At 37.7% G+C, this 22,296-nt stretch overlaps 1 protein-coding gene across 7 annotated transcripts in view; it reads left to right on the top strand.

The window, feature by feature from the left end:
* The window catches only part of GRID1 (glutamate ionotropic receptor delta type subunit 1), a 558,755-nt gene that overhangs the window by 52,023 nt on the left and 484,436 nt on the right, over nt 1–22,296 (top strand). The gene's annotated exons all lie outside the window — the stretch shown is intronic.

The raw sequence follows: 22,296 nt of genomic DNA, 5'->3' as shown, positions 1-22,296 counted from the left end.
GAACTTGTGGCATGTTAAAAGCCGTATCTGGCTACACTGGAGCAAGTTGTGGCTTTTAGCATCAATTATCATGTACGGTTTAATTTGAATTAAGAGTGTTCATACAAGTTTTTTGTGGGTATGACTATGTGGTCCACTATTCTTATTTTTGTTAAATCTGAGTTCAGACCAGGCCTAAATATCAGCTGGCTTCTAGAATATGTGGTCAGGTTTTGATCTTCTAACACTTTTGGTTTTTTTCTGGATAAAGTTTTTCTTTTTTGGTCCAGGCTTTGTGCCTGGGTAAAAGGAATGGTAAATTCTTCCTTGGGCTCTTTTTAGCATATCCAGTTTTCAGAGACCCAAATTCAGCAATATATTGTACAAAAGAGCACCTGAGGAAATGCACTTGAACAATAAAGAGAGCTGGTAAAGCTGTGTGTGTAGTGTAATAAGAACAAAAGGCATGACTGATTACTTATTTTTTGTCCTGAAAAATGAAAAGTCTGTGGGTCTTCAAAGACATCAAGACACACTTGAAAAACAGCCATTCCAAATTCTGCTTTGTATAATGTGGATAGTATGGGCTTGTAGTATGAAAATGGCTCCCATTTCCTTGGTGAGCAGAGCCCTGTGGATATTCTGGCTATGAGCATATGATGAATTAATCTATGGGAAATAACAAATGTTTTCCTCAAGCCCATATTGGATTTTTAACATGCATCTGCTACTTTACCAACAGCCTCCCACATGCTGCCACAAAATAATAACTTGCACATTTTGGTCTTGGAAGCAAATGTTTCCTATAGGCCTTGACTTCTACCTCAGAGTCCCCAAGGATGCTTATAAAATATTTGCATAAATAATTTTTTTATGGGATACAGCTTTTGTTTATCTAAATGATACGGAATGTAGTAATATTCAGGTGTCTTAAACTCCTACCAATGGTAACAATGGAGAATTCACAAGTATTATGGGCTGAATCCTCCAGAAAAGACTATCACTTGCAGGAATACAGTGAGCAGCCCCTGCTGCTACTGAAACCACTTGCATGAAGACTGAGCATTTGACCACCTGTGGTTCCTGAGAGCTGGAAAGTGTTTGGCAACTCTTGTAGACGCAGGCAAGAAAAAATCCTTCATCTCACCTTGCAAAAGTTCAGTCATTAAATCAAATCGTACTTTCACAGTTAGCTAAGCCCCCATAAAATGTGAGTGGCTAAGCTTTTAAAAACCAGTTCTTTCAGTTTTTAAGACATGTAGGTTAGGAACAGAATAGAGCCATAGGTTTAGGAATTGATAGATGCCCCATATTTTAACCAAGAAACACTTGAAAATCTATCCCCCATTTGCTTGCCTAATTAAGTGCTGAGTTCTGCACATCACCCTGTCATTATAACTGACAATGTCAGCAACGAAAGAAGAAGCAAAAACTGTTTATGCTTTCCAGTCATTGCCAAAGAGACATTAAAGAGCAACCCCAAATTTCTTTTGCAAGCTTATGATCGCGGTGGTAAAGCACTAAATGATGCAATGCAGAGCCAGCGCCTTCCAGTGACTTCTAGACCAGATTCTCATGTCTGAGCCTGACCTAACTCCATCTGAATACAATGGAGTGACTCCTCATATCCTCTAATTTTGTGTGAGTATTTTTATGATTTACCTCAGATGTATTATTGCCAGTTACAGGGGAAGTAGTTTTAAGCTGTCAGTGTCTGTTGTGTGAAGCCAGACAGCTACATTGGCTTCCCCAGTTATCCAGAACTTAAATGATTATAGCAACGATTGGAGTCTGGCTGTACAATCCGCAGTGCAGTAAGAGAGGTTAAAGTATAATGGCTAAAGGAGAAATGTGTTGGTTCTTCAGCTCTCAGTGATGAATAAGTCCAGGGGCTTTTGCTGCCTGGTTAACAAAAATGCTTCCATTTGGGGAAGGAGAGGGATTCATATTCTAAATGCTTTTAATCTAAGGGCTGATAGGTTGTCTGATCTGGTCCTACACTTGCAAGCATTTTAAAAAGTAAAATAAAAACATATGCTAAATCACATGAAATTTCAAAGAAAGGTAGGAAGAGATATTTACATTAGTGGACAGTTTTTTTTACTGTTTTTCAGTTTCCTTTTTTTGTTTAACAGATTGTTAAACAGATCCCATGGATCTGTTTAAATTTTTTTCTTGTGATTTTATTTTTTTCTTGGTTGTTTGTCTGTAAATTTTAATTTATAGTGTTGCATTTACATAATGAGCATAATTACATCTAATTATATGTCATCCCTCCACTGAAACTTGTAATTACAGAATTATGGTGTATAATGACATCCATGTTAGATTTAGCGGGGGAAAATATAAAGGAAGACCATTGCAAATTCATGTAAAAATGAAATTATATTGAAATGTAAAAACCCCCACAAACAGAAATAATTGAATTCAACCAACTGAATCTTTACTACTTGGACACATTCTTATTTCAATAGTATTCACTCTTTTTTTTTTTCCCCAGGGAAAATTTTGTTCAGTTTCTTTTTCATGTAGCATTTTACTTTCTCAGATTCAGAGACTAAATTTTAGGGTTTTTCCCTGGCCGATAGTTACACAATGTTTCGTCTAAGCATTTCACTTATGATGTGCAATTAGGTTAAACCAGAGAATTAAAAAGCTGCACACTGTGTGAGGAGTACAGAAATAGATCCAGATTAAAGGAGAAGATCTTTTGTATCTTAAAATCTCCTACATTTTAAGGAGGAGTAGGGCTTTAGCAGTAGTAAATATTTAATCAACAAACCCAAACTTCTCTTAAAAACCAGAAATTACTGCCTTCATTACCCAATTGGAAGAAAGCTGTAATCAAAGGCACAGACAGTAATTTTAGAAGTTGATTTTAGTGTTGCGAATGCATCATTAATTTTATAATTGAGAACCCACAAAAAGATGAAAATTTTTTTAGTCTTGCTATAGATGGGATAGCAGCTAGATACATAAATGTGTAGCAGCTGTGGGCCTTGACAGAGATGTTTGAATATACTTCTTTGTTTCTAGGCACTGTGTGATTTTCATCTCAAGAAGGTGAAGGACAGAACTAAGTGACTCACTGAGTTACTTTGTGCTGAAGGCTGAATGTCTAGCTGAAAAGAACATCTCTTTAGTGTGTTCATAGACCCTCAGGCATCATGTGGGGTACTGAAGTACTTGTGTAGCAGCAGAGGCCTTTGGGAGGGCCACCATGCAAAAGACTGTCCGCCTGTGGAGAGTCTTGAACATGCATTGCTTTGGGTGACGTTGCAGGACTTCAAATAATCTTGGTAAAGAAACTCTGGAAATTCTGGTTAGTAGTCTATGAAGAGGAATGAAGTAGCCTTTTCCAGTTCATCTTGGGCATGCCCTGAATACTTATGGATGATCCCTTAATTATTCTGGTGCCTCATATTTATATTGTTCTAATTGATTTATGCTTGGTATGAGTGAGAAGAGAGACAGGCCTTTTTATAATGGAAAATATTCAGAGCAGGCTTTCCTGAGGTCTTGAGAACAAAGTGCAGTAGGCGAGAGATGGGAAAATCCTGACTTTTGGCACATCAGGGTGAAAACCCCAAAAGCTTCTAACTGTCCTGTGTTGGTAGCTAATCCTTTCAGAAAGCAACAGTTGCTTGCAGTCTTCTAAAGGAAGCTGATCTGGCCCAATTCCACCTTCAAACAACTCCTCTTCTATTGCCTCCTGAGAGCCTCTTTTGCCTCATCAGTGCAAGGTCAACGTCTGACCTTGCAGTGAGTTATCTTGTGACAGATAATTCTGTTCACAGTGCATTCTTTCCGCAGTACAGCCTTGTCAATAGCCTCGTCTCTGAAAAAATGCTTCCCGGGATTCATTTTGTAATTGCCACCCTGTTTATAAATGGGCTTTTTCAGGCAGATGATGGCTGAGCTGAATTCCACCACAGTCAAACCACATCACTTGTAACGTGAAAGGAACTTTCCTCGATAGGCTGGATTTCTGGACTTGTTTATTAAAATACAAGAATTAAATGCTCTACTCCACTTCCCCTCACAGTTTCTTTATGCCCTTTCCCTCTTCTCCATTTCAGTCATTCACAGTAGCAGACTCCTTTACATAACTGCCAGCAGCACACATTTTCCAACTGTACAAATGAAATGAAACCACTGAGCACAGCTGAACCAGAGGCATGATTAAATATATTATAAACTACCAAGAACAGGAGGAACATGCCATGAAGGCATCATCTATCACAACGTATGTGGGGGGAATGAATCTGTCAACTCATTCTATGTTAATGCCATGATAAATTGGTACTTACTTACACATGTGTATGTGTATAGTTGTTTAGTCTCAATGTCTTTGTAAATAGATTGGAGAACAGCTAAATGCCTGTGAAGACCTCTCAAGCTATTGCTCTGAAGTCAGCAAATTCTTGGCTCAAAGTAGCTTTCTTGCAAATGAAGTCTGAAAGCTGTTTGTGTTTGACTGAAATACCATAATGGAGAACAAATGAATGACACATTTAATTACATCTGTGGAATTAAATAAAACACACTGCTAGAACATATGCGTAAGGGTTGCAGCAGAGAGTTTTATTTTCTGAGAAATTAATTGCTTTATTTATTATTCATAAACTAAAATCACACAAAATGGTATTTGATGTATCTGGGCTCTTTGTCTTTAGCGTATTTTCATTTTCTCTGAAACAAGATTTGTTGAAAGAGCTTTTGTCTGTTGATATTTTCAGGAGATACTTTCTGAGCAGCCCTTAAATATTTGATAGTGGCTCTTAGTTTTCCACTTCTTAAATTTTTGTTAAAAAAAAAGAAAGAATAAAGAATATATTTTAATACAATGTGTGTGTGTATATGCTATTTAGCAAAAAGTTATTTCATAAAGTGGGGCAAAATATTCATGCAAGAAATGGAAAAATTGATCATAGTTTCTGTAACTGGTACGTGATCTAACTGAGTGGTGCCCAGGATAGGCAGGGATCTGCCACTAAGTATGTGTGCGCACAGTTAAAATGTCTTGTTTTGGAGTATCCCTGTACTTGTCCATTACAAGCATGGGATCTGGGATTGGTTTCCTTACCTCCATCTTGAAACACTGAGCAGGAGTATGATAGGAAAGCCAGGGTAGCAAGACAGCAATTTATTGTTCGTGATGATTTGTCTATGCAGTGACTCATGCAGCAACGCCGAGCCTAAGAAGTCAGAGCAGTTGGGTCTGCCCAGGTTCTCTTGGAAGCAAGTGGGTGAGGGGTGGAAGATGACATCCCTCTCCTAGGGGACATTTGGGATTTCCTCTTGCTAGCTGTTAGTTTCTGTACTCCATGTGGTGATACACTGTTCCCAGAACTGAGTGTCTCATACAGTTTCATTGCAGATGACTTTTGTTTAGTCATCCAGGTGTTAGGCAACAGTATAAAGCTACCTTGTTTGTAAAGCTACCTTGTTTATATTCAGCCATGAGTATGTGGGCACCAGGCTATACTGTTGATGTATGTTACATGAATCTAGGTGGGCTGTTAATTGAGAAACAGTCAAACATGGTGAAGTTCTAGTCAGAAAAGAGCTAAAGGTAATTCTGGGAAAAAAGCAGGCAGAAAGGCAAACATCACTGCTTCTGTGAATATGGGAAAGGGAAGAAGGAAAGTCCCTTTGGAAGAAGAGAAAAAAGGATGAGGTTGCACCCAGATGTGTTACTTTTCGAAGGCAGCTGCATGAAGAGCGCAAGCTGTGGCTGACAGCCACTGAGAAGCAAAGCAGACCTGAAAAGAACTGTGAGAGATGTAGCAGAGTAGAGGAAAAGCCTTAAGGCAATTGTAAAATACTACGCTGTCATTCTTAGTGAACCCTGGGCTCCCCAAGATGATGCAGTGTGGACCTTCTGTTTCCCTGTCACAGCAGGAGTGGGAACTGTGGTCTTGGAAAGTCACAGGGAAGGATTAGTGTTGACTGCAGGAATACAAATAATGTATTCCGTTCTTTTAGTTCCAAAGCAGCGTAACTGAGGAAGGAAGAAGCAGAGGAGGAAAATACCAAGGCTGATTCCTTTCTCCTCTCTTCTTTTCTTCCCCTCTCTTCCTGTAATCCACTGTATCCTAGCAGCCAGACTGCAGGTAAAACAAGCAGAGTCACAGCTCCAGAGGGAAAAGTAAGATATGGCCATTTAAATACCAGGGATGTGTTCTGGCTGGTAATGCTTGGTTAAGTGGTAGAAACAATATCAGTAGCGAAGCTGTTGATGATTTGATGTTAGCCACCACTGCCAATGGTTGAATTTATACATATTGCCTGGTTTGCATCTCAGCCATAGTCTACAAATGGAAAAGCAAAGAAATATTTTTGAACCTGTGTTATCAGTTCCATTATGAACTCCCAAATAATGTTAATAAAACTCATTCTTTTATATTTCTCATTATTAAAGCTGAATTTGCCATATAATATTTTTTCATTTATAACAAAACAAGGCTTTTCTGTAAATGCTTAGCATGATGATGTTTTTCTCAGATGGCTACAAAAAATATTTGACACGTCAAGCTCAACATGGTGCTGATACTATCTAGGAGAAAATCCAAAGTACATTGAAGTCGATGATGGAGTTTTCAATATGCTCACTGACTGCTAGGACCCTGACAGATATATTTTCTTTGGCTGATTTTCAGAACTAGTTAATTAATGTAATTAATGGAATTTGATGTTACCTATGTTGCCTTTGAATGAAAGCTGATCTGAAATTTGACAGGAGTGAAATATCATGAATTAGTTACATAAAGACCAGGAACCAATAAAAATGGAATGTCCAGTATATGGTTCATGTGGTTGATCAAAAGGCAATTACAAAATCTACAGGCAGACATGAAACTGAAAATGCAAGTTGAAATAGGAGGAATGGATAGAAAATCAGTGAGACCAGATGGAAATTTTTCTTGCATCTCTGTGAATTTAAATTAGGTATGAATGCCTTTAGAATAGAATCTTATGATTTCTTCACTACCACAAAAAATTGACAATTTAAGTATTCGATCTAGAGCAAGGGAATGTTTTCTTCATACCTATCCACCATATGACCACAGTTACCTGTTCCGTTTTAAACAACAGTTTTCTGCAAAAAGGGTGGCTTATTCCCTTTGGGTATTTTGTCAGAGAATAATTATTTATGTGGAAACAAACTAGGGAACATTTTCAATTCTTTAAGTAAAATTCACTAAGTACATATGATCCATTTTAAAAATCAATTTTCTTTCATTCTGGGTTTCTTGTACTCTAGGCAATTGCTTTTTTTGTCATGACGGCTTGGGGTGACTTAAGGCTAACAAATCTTTCAAAATGACAGGGTGCACTTGGTGCTCTGAGGACATAAAATGGGTTCTGTCTATCAGGGTCTTTAGAGAATTATATATATGGTGGAAGTCGTGTCAGAATTTATCTCGGTCAAAGCTAATATTAAAATCACTGTCAGTTTCCAGGCGCCTCTACTGTATTGGAAAGTGTTGCAATTGTTTAACATAGTCATGTTTACTGATGTCAACTTTTGATGGATTGTGGAAGTAAACTGAGGAAGAAAAATATTTAATATTTATTGTACCAGACATCCACATTTCAGTGAACTATGAAAAAGTACCTATGGGTAAAGTGTGTTATCTCTTAAAGTGTTGCTCGTCACAGCAATGTATATGAAATATAAATGTTCTTTTTGCACCATAATACTTGAAGTGAATTTCCCTGGAGGAAAAAATAAGTGTATAGCCATAAACCAGAAAACAGTTTCCTTGTTTGATAGATATATCAAGTTCCATCCGGTAACGAAGACAACAGTGGATGTAAATAGCAAACTTTCCTGATCCATGCATGTTCCAGCATAAATTTGATGTAGCCACAGTTGTCAGAGAAGTCACCTCATGTGTCACCTCATTTAACCTATGTGGAATGAGGCCCCCTGAATTCAGGTCCAGTACTGACTTGTACACTGATGAGGGTAAGAATCAAAGGTGGGGAAAAACAGGTGCTTGAAGGAAGTTTACAAGAGGCAGAATGAGAATCAGGCCTGTTTCATTGGTTGCAAGAGATCAGTTCAGACTAGAAAATGAAAACATGGAAGCTGCTTCTCAGCTTAGTAAAGAGAATGAATGAATTTCACTTTCCAGTGTGCACAAAAAAGCAGTTTCAACATGAGAATCTCATAGGCATACACAAGTATTGCTCCGGTAGCTCATGCATCAACGTGATCATGGGTGTGATACCTGCATTTACATTTCTTTCTTTATGCAATTCTCACTAATGTCAACTGGCTAAATCTGTTACATGCCAGCAAGGAAGAAACTTATCTATATTATCATATATGGTATATTGTTTTGGAGAGCTCCCTTTTCTTGTATACATTAAAATGAATTAAAGTCATATAAAAGTTAGAATTCATATTCACAACAATTGCATTCTCAATGTCAGTTACCTCCATCAACACTGAAGTAGGCTCAATTACAGAAGAAACATATTTCCAGCAATACCTGAGGCCCATTTTAGAAAATATATGTAGGAGTAGGATGTTGCATTTGGCAGCTGTGTTTGATTTCAACATAGGAGATAACTAAAGGGACATTAACACAGTAAGACTGTGTTTTTACTGTGAAAAGGTTTCACTGCGTTCATCCCCACTGACTTTATAGGGGTGTCCAAACACCACTGGTGGAAGGAATGTTTCAGGCTGTTGTGACTGTTGGATGCTAAATTGTTTGGTTTTCAACAAACAGAAGTCTTTGAACCTCAGTACCTATCAGAGCTGGGAACGACACAGTGGATCTCCTGCATCCATTTTAAAAACAGAAAACAGCCTTCACTGTGGTGGAGAGTGGCAAGGGGTTTGTACCAATGAGATATACTCCAAAATATGTACCTCTGGTCACAATACAGAAGCACATGCCCACATCTAAGTACAGCCATACTTCACAAAGATTTTGAGAAATAGTAAACAGTACAGATTTGAAGAATTTCTTCTACATTGAGAGTGGTTTTGAACAAAACTGGCAGAGTGACGGACACATGAACAGCTGTTCCTCATGTGTTGCATTTTGTGGAAAGGATACGTGAGGTTTCTGAGAATACTTTCTGTATTGAAGTTAAGTGCTTGTGTAAGTGAGGGACATGAATTCAAGTACTGCATGAGCTGATTTTGCACTTTTTTCCCAGTGCATCTCCAGCAGTCCAGTCCTAGGCTTTTTAGGTGCAGAAGCTGCACCTTTGTTCAAAAGGAAACAAGGGAGGGTTTATTCCCTTCTACTTTTACAGAAACTTTTACTTCGTCTTTCTTTCTCTCCTTCTTTTTCTTCTTATTGCAAAAATGAGTCTCAGAAAAGCCCACCAGAGATGATCCTACCCAAACTTATGTTCAAGAGAGCCCTGTCTAGACATTTGTAATCCTACACAGTTTCCTGCAACCATCTTGTGCTCATGATAGTTTTCTTCAGTTTCAGGATGCAGCTTCTTAATGTTTCTAAGCTCTTTCTAGCTTCTGTGTTTGAAATACAACATAACTTTACAACTAGTACCAGCTCGCAGAGGTGAGAGTGTTAAAGGGGTAAGGTTCCTCACTCCCAGGTTGCTCCATTTCCTCTGCAATATAGAACTGTTGTTGGCTCCACATGTGGCTTCCTGACATGCTCTTGTTGTGGTGGGGTTCATGACCCTTCCTTTGCTAGGAAGGGGAAGATAAATTGTATTTTTTATGAAAAAAATTATATTCAGGGATTTGGCTTTTTTAAAAATCTGCACATGGATTAGTTTGCTGATTTGAAGTGTTACTATCTACTTTTTAAAAAGGGATTTTGTCACTTACAGAGAGCATAATTAGAACTTAAAATGTATTAATTCTAAAATAATTTAAAGATACCTATTTGCATTTTAGGGGACGTTTTACTATACCTTTTTGTACTCCATTTTTGAGTTGGATGTCTTTAAGTTGTCTTTAATGTTTTAACACTTCTGCGATAAAAGCCATCATAATCCAATTTGTATAATGAGTTAATTGCTAATTGCTAGTAATTGTTAGTAAAAAAACCCCAATTCTGATAATTACTCTGTAGTAAGAACTCTCTACAAAGAGCAGAATTCCCATTCTTGTTTAGCTCCATCATTCATTTGTTAATCTTGGAAAGGGTGGCCCTCTCTTTCATAGGAGAAGCCTCCTCTCTTTTTGATAGAAAGGTGTGCCAACATGATCTGTCATGAAGAGAGACATGTTCCAGGAGAGTACGTGCCTCCCGAGGGAGTTCTGTGGTTTTGCCATTTTATAAATGTAAGTTCTCAAATGTTGAAACGTATATTGCCTTAAATGAGTGTAAAATTGATGAGGTCTTAGAATGGGTCAGGAAGAAAAATAAATGAGTACAGAAATATATTATCAGTGAACTCGGCAGCCTTAACTGGTAAACAATAGAGCTGTAACTATTTTATTTTGATTATATTCACTAACAGAGTAATTATCATTTTAATTGATATGTATGAACAGGTGCTTACACTGAAAGCAGTTTCAAACTGGGATGCGTTATGCTTGAAAAGTAGCCTGGGTGATTGTTCTCATTAGCCAAACAGATGGCTGGACGTTTGCTTGCCATTTTATGGAGAGAGAATTATAATCTGACAATATTTTACATAGTGTGAAGTATTTATAAATCAATAAAAGATGAAATTTATGTGCAGTATTAGTGTAAACGCAACTCACGTGCTGGGGAATGGCCTCTCCATGATAAATATCAAGCTACTGTTCTAATTAACTCTTTTGGAGGGTTTACTTTCATGTGCAATGAGGCTAGAGCATTGACATGCTCAGGAGTATGTGGAAGCAGACCTTATTTTAAATGATGGACTTTAGTGCTCTTCTCTGGACACCATGCATCTATCTGTTTCATCTATTGCCTGGTTTCTAAAACCTTAGGGCTTCTTAGGAGGAGCCTTGCTATGCATCTCTGAATGTTAATTGGACACACTCTAAATATTGGCTTGTATATTTTAGCCTTGTTGAAAATGAGGTTGTGTGGGGATTCCCAAATTTTTAATGTGAAGTTACTTTTAGATTTGAGAATCCTCTTCCATTATCCTCTGTATAGTGTAGGATAGTTCTTTGTAATCTGTGGAATAGTTGTGATGGATATGTTGTGCTCCCTTGTCTGGATTGTAATGTGGTTTTGGTAGTGTTTGCTCCAGTATAATTTGAACTTCTTCTCAATTTGTTACTGTACTTGGCACTGCAAAAATGTCTGACTTTGAACATTTCTATTTTATGTCAAAATGAGTGTTTGTGTGGGCCTTTTGCTCCAAAAATTGAGAGAGAAGATATACTCTGTAAACAAGTGAAGGCAGTCACCTCTAATTTTGGAGTGACAGAACAGAAATGTTTACATTGTCTTTCCATATTCCCCTGAGTTACATAGACACTAGGCTAATAAATGTTCTTTAGTGTACACCTTTTCTAGTCTTGATTCTGGATCCAAAAGTCCTTTTCCAGTGAGATTCACTGAACCTTGTAAAGTCTCCTGAGAAGTCTGGCTTCTAACCAAAACCAATCAACACCTAAAATAACAAATCCCAGAAATCTGCATCAGAGGATTCTTAACAGAGTTTGCTTGGGACTTTTTATTTTGACAGTTACAAGGTATTTTAGGTACAGCTGGTTTGGTGGTGGCCAAGCACCTGTTAAGTCTTTTAGGTATCATCTCCTGCTATGAAAGTCTGCACCAGAATGAATCTTCTTTACTTGGCACTGTAATCATTTCCAGAATGTTAACTGCAATATCTGAAAGAGAAACAGATGACCAGCTTGAGGGATCAGCAATAGCTCTTCACAAACTTAAGAGTTCTTGATGATTGCATTGCTTTAATATAATGTTCCTGTTAATAAATGTCAAAGAAAAAAGAATTATGATACTGTAGCATAAATAGAAAACTTAGAAAAAAAATTCATATTACACAAAAGATTCTAAAGCGCTGGTAACATTTTTTTTTTTTTTTACATTCAAATGCCATAAAAGCTCACATATTAAATTTCCAATTATGGCTTCAAACATGGAAACAGATTTGGGGCAGGGAGCAGGGCTTTTTCTTAGCACTGGCACTGAAACCAAGCTGTAGCTACCTGTCCTTTTTACTTCCCCCTTCTTTTCATGCCTCCATAGCCACATGATGAGCCTTTTTATTTTAGACTTTATTTCAGCCTTGGGATCCAGACAACCCTGCAGCCACACAAACAGCCATGCTGGCACAAAGGCTTAGAGTGTCATAGACTAGGTGGAACATTTGGGGCTAGAGGAAAGCAGGACTTCTCTTGGTAACAGCAATAGCTTTTGCTGCCTTCAAATGCTTTTGCTGCCTTCAAATGTTTAAACTCCTGCTGTACCTGGAGTCCTCTGAGTACCAGGCTTGGTGCTGTCCCAGCTGGTGAGCCCTTCTCTGCAATACACACTACCTGATCAGAGGAAATGCAGCATGCCATCCCTGTTGCACCAGGTGTTACTCTGTTAAATAAGCAGCTGTGAATGTCAGATGGTATTGAGCTGAATAAAAATGATGTTTAGCACTTCCTTGTTTTCCCTCCTGTATGGGGTAATGTCCCAAGTGTACAGCTTCCAATGATTATCACAGATGCACTTGTACAGCCTGTATTTTGGCTAAGCATTTGAAGCTAAGATGCAGAATCTTTCACTCCAGACAGACTGTAACGTACAATGTGTCTAAAATAAGTTGTCTCTTCCCTGGTCCTATGGGGCCAAGTGATAAGGCATTTCATGTTAACCACTGAAGACATTTTTGGTGCTGAAAAGCATTCCTCTTTGTTTGTTAGTGCCAGGGGCTTCAGAGCAGTAAATAACATCAACAGATTTTCTCATGTTTTAGCCATATTGTTCTGCAACCCAAAGACAAGGCAAAAGACAAAGCTAAAAAAGAGTTGTTTCAGTCAAAATATGATGAACAGCACACTTTTCTGAAACTCAGTTACAAATCATTCTGTCAACAAACTGAAATCACTTGGCCTTCCAAAGGGGGTGGTCACCATGGTAACAAAATATACCAGATACTTCATTTTCCCCAAACCTTTATTCATGTCATAAATGGAGTGGGAGCCCATCCTTCTTTTACTGAGGGAACAGGAGAAATATTTTCATCGGTGCTTGCTATCATCTGCTGAAAGATCCTCACCAACTTGCACATTACTGGGAAATGTTTGCTGGGGCAGGTGTTCCTGCAGAGCGTCTGTATGTGCAGAGAGATTCACTTGAGTACGAGTCGAGACCCAACTCAGTAAAACATTGAAATGGTCCATAACGGCTGATGAATTGCCAGGGGATGTGAGAGGAGGAGAGAGAGAGAAGGGAATGTTTGGTACTACTTGTATATAAGTGCTGGAAGATAAAAGCAAACTTTCTCCAAAGCTAGTTATCTTTATTTCCCATGGTGAATTTATCATATTTCAAGGGCCCAGAGCTCATAAACACACACCTGGCTCTTGAGTTGCAATTTGCGTATTGAAGCCTCTTGTTGTGAGGCTGCTGTACTGGAATACGCAAAGTTGTTTTACTATTATTGTAGATGCAGTCGGTTCTTTCTTAATTCAATTTTATAAGCACCTCCACGTATTTTGTCTGCAGCTCTGGTAGGCCATCTGGAGCAGTCTTGTTTTCCTTCTTTTACTTTTATCAGTTCCACACTGAATAGTAGCCCTTCACTTCATAGTTCACTTATCCTAGAGAATATAAGGAACCAGAATGAGTCAGTTCAAACTGAAAATGGATCTTGAGCAAAGTTCCACATACAAGACCATACCTGAGGAAAAAGAACAGGTTTGAGCACTTATTTTGCTTGAAATACTTCATCAGAGTCTTTCACTGGAGTAGGGCACAAAGCTGGAGTAGGGCACAAAGCTGGAGTAAAAACTGATGAAAAATTCAAGTGCTTTTTTTCTTCCACTTCTCCCCCATTATTCTTCTTTGTTACTGCTTTACAGAGAGGCTTCTTTTCTCAAAGCTATTTTGTAAAGCTATTCTTTGCTTGGCCCCAAGCAAAAGCTGGAAAAAGTCCCTGATGGAGTTATTTTATCATGCTACAGATATGTATTTTTGGGAACTATTGTAATGCCAGAAGACTTTGATTAAGAGAACAAGTTTTCTGAAAACATCCAAGCAGTTAACCTTCGCTCTGAGCTCACCTTTCACTAGATATTGCCTTTAGGGAGACAGTCTATTGTTTAGGCTCAGAAATTTGTATAAACAACTATTTTAATTCCCAAATTCCGAGAAGGTTTTGAAAAGCAGCATTGTTTGAAAGTTAGTTTTGGTGTTTTTTTTCCTAAATCCAGCCTATGTGCAATGTTTTGACTGAAACCAATATATTTACTACAAAAATAAACCTGAGGTCCTCTTCTATAATGTAATCTTCATTATAGATCCTGTCTTTATTTTTCATAGTGAGATGTAGAGAGATTTTCTTTCTTTCTCTTCTTTTTGTTCTTTTTATGTGATTCTAAGATGAAACATTGATCTTGAGGTTTCTTGTTTGCAGTCCTTAATTATAATTTAGACTTTAAATTGAAAGTATGGTATTTCAGGTTAAAAAAGAAAATAAGAATGTAGATACATAATCACCTGCAAATTGGCTTCTGTTTTAAGAAGAGAAACTAAATGCTAACCAGAAGGAACTTTGATAGATCCAAAGGAAAATGTTGGCACGGTAAACTGTTCACTTATAAAGGAAGTTCAGATAATTCCATTCCAATATTCAGCTGAACCACAAAACTCAACAGTTCTGAATGTATTAGGAGAGGAGAAGTCCCAACTCTTGTCTATCATTCTTGTGCTTTGCCCTCCATGATGATAGATTGCTACTACCACTTGACTTCTAATGGAAATGTGAGGTTTAGGAAGCTGCTCATATGAGATGTTGCTAAAGGCATTTGGGATGCTTTCAACTATATGCCTGATTCCTATAGTCTGTTCTGAAGAATCAACAAGTGGGCCTGGATGAAAATATTCAAAATTATAAAACAGACTCATTGTTTGGCCATATAGGTCAGTAAGAATGAGAACAGCTTTCATATCCTTAGTCTTTAAACTTTTCAGAGTGCACTGAAAGAATTCCTACATGTATTGTAAGTATCCACATCTAGTGAAGACATCATTTAGGACTATCTGCTGGATTAATTTCACTTTACTTTCTGTTTCTAGATGGTATCAGTCCGGATACAGAATCCTCAAACTGATTCATTGAGTAATCAAGTAAAGTTCCTGATGAATGTTGTTTTCTTTTTGTATTTTGAAATTGTGCTCTCACGATTATTTTCACTTGAATATGTGCTTTCTGCTAATGAGATAATATTTCTAGTGGAATTACTGTTTTAGTTTATTAAGATCCCAACTATTTGCTTTCTTCCATATGTCTTTTTAGTTAGAAGTATACTGTCTAAATTCTTTGTGGAAAACATACAATGAAGTTTGAATGTGTTTAAAAAGTACAGGAAAATATTTTCCTGGCTGTTTTATTGCTAGTACATGATAATATTTAATGTATATGACAGTGAGACTGTGATATACAGTACAGCGTAGTGACACGTGCACACCACAAAGTAGTATGTCAGAACTTTAAACTCTCTGTGGTGCAACTGTATGTCATAGATTCCCCCCCCCCACGTCCCACCCCCCCCCCCCTTTACATGATAAGTATGCATTAAGGCTTTTACTCAAGCTGGGAAAAGAATAGATCAAATGTCATCTCAGACTACTCAGACTATAATGTCTGGTCATGTACAATAGGTTTTGAACTATGTAATTCTTTAAGGTTAGAAATAGTTGATGGAAACTTTAATTTACATCAAAGAAAATTTTAATACCTGTAAAATTACTGGCAAGATAGACTGGTTAGGTCTATGAGTGTGAAAGAATGACACAAATGATATCAAGAATTTGACTGAAGAGATTTCAGTTTAATATAACTTCTTCTTTTTCTGAGGGAGGGGAATACTTAATGCATGATTATCTGTCTAGGGGAAGTATTTCAGGTTATAATATATATCACCATGAAAATTTTGGCTTTTTAAACACAGGTTGATTTACGCATTGGGCAAGGATGGTGTGGGATCTCTGCTGACTGGCTTAGGGAAATAGCTTTAAACAAAGATCAAAGGAGAACATGAGCAAAATACCAACAACCTGGACAAGTGTATAAAGATTAAAAGCCATAATCCCACAGTGCAAGGAGAAAAGCTTTTCATTTTGGTAATTTACAAAAGATTATGAAATCAGGAATCTGGTGAGATGGCTTTTAATTAATGATTTTATAATGACATAGAATACAAGATTTGGTAGACTGAAGCTTAAATAAGGAGGCATTATGGGGGGTAAAAAAGCTGGTGGATGCTCAGCAAAGTCTTGGAATTCATCAGGTTGATTAAGTGATAAGTATTTGTTTATTGATTTATTGTTGATAAAGACATGGCAAAACTGGAAATTATTCAAACAGCCTTCATCTGATCTAGAAGAACCCAGCGCTGAGGAAGTTAGGTTGCGTGAGAACTTCTAGAGGGACAGAGAAAACAAGGTTTTAAGGCGGACATATAAAACTTTAAGAACTCCTGGGGGACAGTCTAAGGAAAACGGAAAGCAAGGTGACCTGCTTTCAAATATATGACATTAACAGCATAATTCAAAATTATCCATGTGCAGAAGAAGGATAGGAGAGGAAGATTATTAAAGACTAACTTGGCTAAATCATGAACTCCCCACTGGCTTTATGTGGAAAAGAAAATTAGTTAGTTTACTAAGAACAGCTATAAAAGAATAACACTGATTTATAGAGAGGTACATAGAAAACCAAGACTCAAAATTAGATGCATTTAGCAAGAAACATTAAGGATGACAAGAAATACTTCTATAATTGCTTTAGGAGCCAAAGGAAAAACTTTATTCCTCTTTATCAACAGAAGGGAGATTTCTCAGCAGATGATGTTAAGAAGGCCAGTATTCTTAATGTCTTTTGAAAGAGATCAAACATAAACAAGGGGGTAGCAAAATTAATGCTAACAACAAAGGGAAGAGATATCTCCCAGCTTGGGAAAGAACTTTTCACTTAGCACTTGGATAGTTAAAATGTTTTCACATCAGCCCAGTAGAACTTCAAGATATGATGTTTAAAAGCTCCTTGAATAAACCACAGAACCAGCAGTAGCTTTCCTTTGGGAGCTTGAGGAGGGTGGCTAAAGTTGAAAGAAGACACAGGTTTGCCCATCTTTAAAAGAGGCTTCTCCAAGAGGAGAAAGAGAAAAGAATTTTTAATTTGGGCAGTTCGGTTCCTACATACAGTTCTGAAACACGAAAGCTGTTTGTAAACGCCTGTGATTTGAGGAGAAGATAAGTAGCTGCCAATCAGGTCAAACAAGTCTGATTTTCTTCTGTGCTAGAAAGATAAGGTATTGTACACAGGGGAGAAGGAGTGGTTGCTCTCTATCTTGGATTTATTAAAACTTTTGCCACAGTCTTATGTGCCCCATTCACTTGTAAGCTAGAGAAATGGTCTTGGTAAGAGCACCTAAGGGGTGACTGCAAAGATCAGAAAATTAAAATGAAGAATTAATCAATAAATACTGTGCATGCATATTGGTTAATTTGTCATACCTTCAACATCTGTATTTTTCCTGAAGGAGGAAACCAACACAAATATATTTGTATACATTTCCAATAACATTGCTTGCTATTCCCTCCTCCACCCCCCCCTTTCATCCTTGTGATTGTAGAATTTGAGTAGAACATCCCTAGAGTCATAAGGTTACACTGCACCCTGGGCATACTCCTTCTGATTTCAGGTTGCTGGTCAAAGTGTTGGAAAGAGTAAAAGAGTGGTGTTCCAAAGAACATCTGTGCAAGGCATGCCCAAACCGAACTACAATAATGTGTGGATATTTGTGAAATGCAAGCTTCATTGGTAACTTCAACTTTTATTTCAACGTTACCATCCCAGAATTTTGACTTGTCAAATTTATAGTCGCTTGCACTACAGTCACTTGAAGTTACCATTTTTATGTTACAGTTAATTCATATATTTATTCTATATTTTAACAGAATTTAAACATGTTTACCTTGGAAAAAATTGTGGTTGGACTGGTTACTTGGATAGATGATGTTTCTCATCCAAACGCTTTTGAACAATCTTTCTGGTAAAGCCAGTGATAAAAACCAACTCATTTTTGGAAATTAATTTTTTAAATCAATTCTTCCATTTTTTTATACAGTTGCATCATATAAAGATGTCAGTACTAGCCCATTATATGAAATAATGAAAAATGTTTTGAAAATAATAATAAAAAAATTTTTGGGGGCAAATTTATAAACTTAATCTTGCTAAACTTTGGAAATAAACAGACTTAATCAGAATGAAAAGAAAAAATTACCTTTGCACAATTAAATGGTACCTCTCTAGTAGAGCGCCTTATTCAGTATTGATGTATACATTAGATGTATAGATACATATAACTTTCATCTTTCAATATTTACTTCATTTTTCATGATTACCTTTTTTAGGAGATTGTTTTACACTTTGATAACTCTCACTATCTTAACCTTCCTGTCATGTGTTAAGAGTACGAAAATATGTCTTCAACACTTCACAGGAAGTTTTTTGCGATTAGAAAGGTGCTATACTCTTCCTTGTGTTTTGCCATTCCTTTTCCTCCTCCATCACTTTGTCAGGAATCTTGTTTAGCAGCTCTTGCCTAATTGTGGCTTACTGAGGCAAACACATAACCTTGTGTTTCTTTCTTCTGTGGTTTCACATCTTACTGGGAATCATGCACCACTCATTATGGTACCCATCCCTCAAAAAATCTGTAATTTGCCAAGAAACATTATCTTTTGTATCACTCTTCAGATACACTTGGTCCTTTCTCTTCTGTCAAGATTCTGTCTTTATCTTTTGATCTGTTGGTTGAAGTAGTTGACAGCAACCAAGCAAGAAACAAGCCTATTTACAAAGAGGCCCCAGAAAGCCTTTTGTTCTATTTATGTCACTGTGTTTGCCATATAACATAGGACTGGGAAACAAATTTGTCAATAGCCTTGAGGAATTTCTTACCTTCAGCTCAATAAAAGAGGTAATAAGTATTAACCTATGTGTCTGTGTTTTTTTGGTGGGGGTTTTTGTTTGGTTTTTTAAACACTTTAACATAGAGTCCTTAAAATAGAGGTTAGTTTTCTTTTAGCAATTGTAAGAAATTATTGATTTGACAGAATTGAGAGGACCACTGACTCTGAAGTAAAGGTCACTGTTTTAATTTAAGAAGTTATCGAGAGTAATGCAGCAAGAAATAAAGGTCTCAAAATAGGCCTTGCAAAATCTGGTGACAAATGAGAACTTGATAGGGTAAAATACTTGTGACTGATTGATTTATAATGTTTTTGTTTTCTTTCTGCTCTCCACCTTCCATGAAAATATAGAGAAATGATCTTGAAGCACTTAAAAACTACTTTTCTGTGAAATGAGTGCAAAGCTACGTTATGCCTATGCTTCATGTGTGGATGAGAAAGGACACTAGTGAAATTTTGATGGTCAAAGTGGATATAACAACTGCAACTGATAGCAACTGTTTGCTGACTGATAATACAGGCTAGAGGAGGTGTGACGCCCTACATATACTCTATATACAATGCTATTTAAAAAAAACAAAACAAAACTTAGCGATGAACTCTATCAAATTCTCTATCAGCCCTAATATCTCTACTTCCACAGCCTTGGAGATTCAGAGAGAAAAGGCTTGTAAGGGAGACAAATATCCTTTTGTCTTTCTATTTATTTCTGTACTGATTGCTTTATAAATTTAGGTCATAGTCAGACTTGTGTTGCGTAGAAAATACTAGGTGACATGAGCATGAATGTTCTCAACAGGATACTTGACCTATGAGGTCATGGAAAGATCCATGTAGCCTGTACCTCTCCTTTCTCTTTCCTCAGGATTTTCATAATTACTTAGGGAAGGGAGAAGAATTGTTCAAAAAGTCTCTTCTCTGCTCCATTTCCTAAGGTCTCATGGTGCCTTGTCATGTGGAAGCATCACGTGTGTTTTGTGGCCAAAATACAGGTGTCTTGCCTTTGGGGACCAAAAAGACAATTTTGTCACAAGGTAGGGAAATTTACTGTCACATGTTGAGCACTAGGTAAAGATGAATGGGAGGCCCAGGCAATCCTCTGTGAATGAGGATATGGTATGGGGAAGACATTCCCATATAAAGTTTGAGTGATTTTAGACTTGATTATGCTTAAACTCAGCTGAGGCTGCTAGTGGCTTGTCCATCCTCTAGAAGCTTCTGCCAGCTGATGCTGCATTTCAGGCCATGCAAGCCAAGATCACAGATTCTTTTTGGGAAAATGAAGGAACAACTCTACAGAATAAAACCTGCTGTCTTTTTTATATTTTATTTTTAACAGTAATTTCTGTAAAATTCAGCAGGCAGAACTAAAACACTGCCAGATATATGGTTTGGTGATATTCATTTAGATGGTTGTGCCAGGTTATTTTGTTAAACTTTTAAATTACGTTATTGTATCTAAATTTTTCCATAGGACCCATACTCCCTTCTATGCACAGTGGGATATGTGGAAGGTTGGTTGACAGCAGCATTTGAACTTAGCTACTTGTATTTTAAGAAACAGAAAAATAAAGTACAAGTACTTTAAACATTCTATTAACTGCTAGTCAATGTTAACCTTTTAATAATGACAATACACGCAATAGAGTTAGACACCATTAAATTAAACTGCATAAGTGCGTAGAACTAGGTATTTAATTTTAATTTAATAGGATAGTAATCACTTGCAAAATAAATCAGTTAGGAACATATATATTATATATATATATTAACCATTGCATGAGAAGTAAATGTCTTATAACTGTTTAATGTGTTTAATATTTATGTATCATTAACATAGTGTGATTAACATACCATTAAATCCTAAAGGATAATGAATTGAATTAGTTAAGCTGCACTCCCTTTCTTCCCCCTCATTACTGCAGCCCTTCACTGTACCTGGTTAGCGTTCATTATTGATACAATAAATGTTGCTAGCCTTTTTTCTCATATAGTATCTCTGTGCTCTTTCCCTCCGTGTGCCCTTGTTCTTCACTCCGTATACATGCTTATGCTGCAAAAAGTGGTTTTGCAAATGCCTGTTAAGTGGTTTTGCAAATGCCTGTTAAGTGTTGTGTGCATGTGCAAACTCCTACCTGCTGGCTAATTACTAAATATATGCATTGTACATCTACAATTTTATATTGGCCTTTCCAGTAAATTGGAGTTACTGACTTCACAGGTTGGAGAAGGATTGCTAATTGGGATATATCCCCTTAAAAACTGAGTAGCTGAAAGTATAATAGGGGATAAAAAGGAGAAAGAAAGGTGGAGATTAACCAATAAGGCCGTATTTGTTAGATCAATAGGATCTCAGAGTCTTTACTCTCCAAGAGGTAAAAGCCTGCTGACGGAAGCTAATTGGCTTTATCTTATTTCAGTAAAAGGTAACATACCCTGTCCCTACTGACTTGGGAGCTCAGCAGAGGCTGGGAGCTCAAAGTGGCTTTCTCAACTGGCTCTGTCAGGCTGAGGCACAGCTATATAAGCACTGTGACCCTGCTTAAGTGACAGGTAGAGCAGGAGACATGCCGGTCATGTCTTCTCTGACACCTCCAGGTCAGCATGGGGCCTCTGCTCCGTTGGGCTTCTCGCTTGTGCTTCCCACTAATGCCCTGGAAGTGGCAGTGGCAGACGAGTGGGGCACCTTTGAGAGCAGTGATGACAGTCATAGTGGCCCTGAGGAACAGGCCATATGCTTTGCTGGGGGGCTGCAGTCCCAGCTGCCCACAGGGTACCACGTGATTTACAGGGCTGTGAAAGTGGCTGGCTTAGATTGCTCTAATTTATGTGAAAATATAGACCATCAGATAGTGTGGTGAGAGCCTTCCCCCGTGCTGTGTGGCTGCTTTGCTCTGAGGACAGTGGCTTATTTGTAGTCAGACCTCAGGTTAGAAAAAGATGTAATTAGGAGGATGGGAAAACAGTGATGACTGATGCCTGAAGAAATTGCCTACTCCAGATGGCAATCTGGGAGCTGAGCAGAAGTGTAGAGATGAAGCCTTCAGCTACTGTAAAGAAGGAAACTGGAGAGTGAGGAGGAGGTTAGTGAGAGCTTCCTCCCAGGCAGAGCGGAAGCTGTGGCTCGTTGTTCCTGGGCGCCCATGGCTGTTCTGTCACTGTGTCCCAGGGATGGATGCTGTGATGGGGCATTGCATATCACCCC

This window comes from Ciconia boyciana, chromosome 8 (genome assembly GCF_034638445.1).
Source record: "Ciconia boyciana chromosome 8, ASM3463844v1, whole genome shotgun sequence".
In the NCBI taxonomy this organism is placed as follows: Eukaryota; Metazoa; Chordata; class Aves; order Ciconiiformes; family Ciconiidae; genus Ciconia; species Ciconia boyciana.
Note: the sequence above shows the minus strand (reverse complement) of the source record. Positions and strands in the feature narration are given on the sequence as shown.